The sequence below is a fragment of the Cottoperca gobio genome, chromosome 17 (assembly GCF_900634415.1).
Source record: "Cottoperca gobio chromosome 17, fCotGob3.1, whole genome shotgun sequence".
NCBI classification, from domain to species: Eukaryota; Metazoa; Chordata; class Actinopteri; order Perciformes; family Bovichtidae; genus Cottoperca; species Cottoperca gobio.
In genome coordinates, this window is record NC_041371.1 from 23,182,363 (window position 1) to 23,186,620 (window position 4,258).

The 4,258-nt window shown below is 38.5% G+C and overlaps 1 long non-coding RNA gene across 1 annotated transcript; it reads left to right on the top strand.

Annotated features, from left to right (window-relative positions):
• Positions 1-2,100: 2,100 nt before the first annotated feature.
• LOC115022987 (uncharacterized) lies at positions 2,101-3,806 on the top strand. The gene is made up of 3 exons (XR_003833973.1): positions 2,101-2,239; positions 2,519-2,657; positions 3,055-3,806. It is a non-coding gene; the product is annotated as an uncharacterized LOC115022987 (long non-coding RNA).
• The last annotated feature ends 452 nt before the right edge of the window (positions 3,807-4,258 follow it).

Here is a 4,258-nt window from a genome sequence, read left to right on the forward strand (position 1 = left end):
GCCTTGTTTCTCTGTCATTGTGTGATAAATCATTCTCTGTGTTTCTTATGTATTTACTTGAATTATTGAATTGCAAAGCACGTTTTCTTACTGTGGAATACTTTTATCTGCCCATGGGTAAAAATGTCAGTCTCATCCCATTCCAGCGATTACAACACTTATCATTTACGTTCAATTCAATTGTAGGGCTTTACATAGGAGCTGCCCCTTAAAGGGTTACTGGGGTTTGATTCATGGGAAGTATGGTCTTTTCAAAGTTTTTGTTTTTAATCTCTTGGTAACTTTTTTGGGACTTAAATATGGCAATAGCTGTCTGCAACCAATTGTATTGGGTATGAATGACATGCACCTTGGTTTCCCCTATTCAAAGTTGTTAACATGGCTGATTCTACATTTAGAAACATTTCAAAAATTTCAAAAATGTCCGATTAGCAGTAGGTGTATATATATAAAAAATATTTTACCCAAAATAATTAAGAAATAGGATTTTATTTTGAAATTAGAAACAGCACTCAACTTGCACTTTTCCGTTTAACTGTGACCAGCTTTGTGGGCTGTGTGAGTCTGCAGGCCTGTCACACATGTACACAAGAGGGTGATCAACAGTTTCCATGTAAGATCTGTTACATCAATTAGCCTACAAAAGCGTAGACATATCAGGGAGTTGATCCTAACTATTTGTAGATTTGACTATTTTAAGGCCACTATATTAAACACATATAATTACACGTTAAATTGCAAAAGGTGGACAAGATCATTGAAACCATAAATAATAAACATCTGTAATCTAAAGTGAACAAATTATTTATCCATTCTACTTGATGTAATATAATATAAATAATGATAATTATTATTATTACTGTTGCCTATCATAATTTGGAGTTAGTGTGAATATTTATTACGGATATTAAATTCTGTTTTCATTCTTTGTTGGACTTTTAATACATTTACAATGCAATCTTGTATTTAGTTTTTTCAACAAATTAGTTAATTAAATTGCAAAAATTAACATTTCCCCTGTAATTCCAATAAATTCACAAAACTGTATGTCGTTACTCCTGTATTAATAATAACTGTATCTGATACTGTGGTTGCTGTGCTAACAATCTTGAATGCAGGAATTGAAAAATTAGAACATCCGAGGAAGCTGTACTGCTTTTATTCCCTTGTCCTGGTAAATGACATTCAAATTTAAAGCCTCTGGACAGTAAATTGTACATATTCATGACTTCTAAACTCAAACAACCATGAAGACAGCAACAGTCCACCTCATTTCAGCTGTTCTGGTTACAAGGACATCTCAAAGAAGGAGTGTCATCTTAATGCTTTGTCAAACACTGCCATCTTCTGGAAAATGTAGTTTTTACAGCTCAACCAGTTGCTGAGTTTTTCATGTTTTCAGGTGACGTAGATTTTTAGGGTTCAACCCCCGAGGGGTAGTTTGTGTCGGTTTATTAATATTCGTTATCTTCCACCAGTTTGCTGTGAGCTAGAATGTGCTAGAAAGTGAAACTTGGACCAATAACTGGAAATCATGAGCAAATGCTTCCCAAAAAAATGACCCCGAATAGGACACATGGTGGCGCCGTAATTAACACCCAAAGACGCCATTTTGGAAAAGCCAAGCCATCACACTGTAGGTCCGATTGACTTGAAATTCGGCACACATATCCAGCTCAATGTGCTCTACAAAATAGTCTCTTGCACCATAGAAGTCCACCATTTAATGGATTTTGTAATTTGTGCCATAAACTATATATGAATAGACTTTTTAAAAAGTTTGACTCAATGAACACCAAATTTGGTATACAGTATTGCGGGACAGAAATAAAAAAATATTTAGTAAATGAGCAAGATGGGTCAAAAAACTTGGCCGCTTTTAATAAAAGAAACTTTGCAATGACGGTACTTAGCAGGAAATTGGTCATAATTAATTAACGATTAGCCAAGTCATCATACATTTCGGAAGATATCTTCAGTACATTTTGGGGGATAGGCCTACCAACGCATGTGTCATAATGATTGATGAATGTGGGCATGGCCATTATATGCTATATTATACCTATGCTCAAATTGCTATCAGCTGGACACAGCTAGAAACAGTAAACTTGGAACCAACTGTGCAAAAGCACAAACAACAGTCAGAGGATTCCTTGCAGTGAGTCGCGGTTGCATGCAGGTGTCCCTCTAGTTCCCTAGGGAGTATCACCACACTTGTCTTCTTTGGCAACTCCGACATGTATGTGTTTTATCGTAGCTTTTTCTGAACTCTTTAAAAGGCTGTATACTCACAAGGAGGACGACATGCTTGCAAGCATTTAAAGATATGTAGGAGGATTGATATACGAATACGAACTGTAAAATATTGTGTTTTGTGCATTTGTTGCCTCACTTTTCACAGACATTAACAGTTTATATTTTTTAAAGATTTAAAGATTTAAATTGCCACAATATTTTAGTCTGCTTATATCTGCTTGAGAGATTTTTTAATCTATCTATCCTGGTAAACTGTGCACAGCCAGAAACTGGGTCCTGGAGGCAATACCTCTCCCTGGGCGAGGGTAACTGACCGCAGGGAGGAGAAGAGGCTGCGAGTTGGGAGGAGAGAGCTGATCTTCTCAATACGGCATCCCGAGGGGATAATACCATTTAAAAAGGTGAGTGTCTGATACATTAGTTGAGGGTAACTAGAGTTATTGAAGATGTCTGATACACATAATATCTCACTGATAATCAGTCAATACAGTACTGAATGCTGTAAATCCTGCTGTAAATCATGTTGTGATGTCTGATACACGTTCTAATAAATAAATAAGAAAGCGATGTTAGGAAGATATTAGGTCTATTATAAATGTTAAGATAAAATAATATCATTATAATGATAAGAAATTATAAGAAGAACTAATATTAGGAAGAATAATAGAATAAAACTTACACTTGAGTAAAGCGATTTAACATTTTAGTTAACATCTATTTGTTTGTGCTGCTGATTTTACTGCTGTTCTGAGTAATAGTGGGGTTTCGCAGATTGAAAATACAATTATATCACTGCAGCTTTTGACACCATCCACCATCTCCCGTCTCGAAACCTCCCTAAACATCACCGGTACTGCTCTCTCCTGGTTGAAATCGGCAACAGTTCATCAACATCAACAACTGCACCTGCTCCCCTGTCCCAAGGCGTCCCCCAGGGTTTGGTGCTTGGTACCTTGGGAACACGTTACCCAAGGGCACTAGGGACTACCTAGGTGAAAGCCCAGACCCTCCTGGGCAGAACTACGAACTGGGTACAAGCAGAAGACTTAATTCTCCTCTGCCATATGAAGGACAACGATCCAGAGTTGAACCAACAACAGAAAGCCTGTATCTAGAACCGCCTCCCCTTGCCTCGCCACCTGTGTTTGCCAGAACCAGACAACACGCTGACAGAGATTTACTCGTTACCAGTCCCTCTGGAAAAGGGTGCAGAGCTCCCAAAGGACCATCCTCAGCCTGGGCAAGAGACAGTTGTATTTTGATGCGCATTTTGAGCCACGTCCAAAAACACTGTATTGAACTGAAAAGAGGATGATTGTAACCCATCCTCACATACACCCACCATGCAGAGAATGTGACGAATAATGCCTCAGAATAAGCGATCAAAAGAAAAGATAAGATGGTAGAGCATTTGCAGATGGCACAGCTCCAAGCCTTTGAGCAGGAGGTTCAAAGGGGCAGAGGCCATAGAGCAGCGGTCTCCAACCTTTTTTATGCCACGGACTGGTTTCATGTAAGACAATATGTTTGCGGAACGGGGGGGGAACAAATATAAAGTGCATAAAAAAACTCACCATTACGCTGAATTAGTGGGAGCCCTGAGCTTGTGTCTCTGCAACGAGGTGGTCCAATATAGGGGTATAAATTATTCACCAATGGTAAAAGGTTTCTTCGCCTTAGAGATACAGTTAGTCACTAAGTATGACGCTCTCAGTGCACTCGCATGTGTTGATGTGGTGGCCATCAGTAATTGTTTATGTCCTTCTTGTTCATGTTGTTTTCTTTCAAAAAACTCCAAGGGTTTGTCTTTTAATGCCAGGTGCCGGCGAAGCCGTTATGAAGGCTTCGTTGCCTCGTTTGTGAGCCTGTATATTATACAGAGCAGCGCATGAGAATCACCTGTAGCGATAAACACGTATTCTAAGTAGGACTCCTGATATTGTCTTTAATTTTTTTAAGTAAAGTATCAGGTGACAGACGAGCATCTTGACACGTGTCAAAA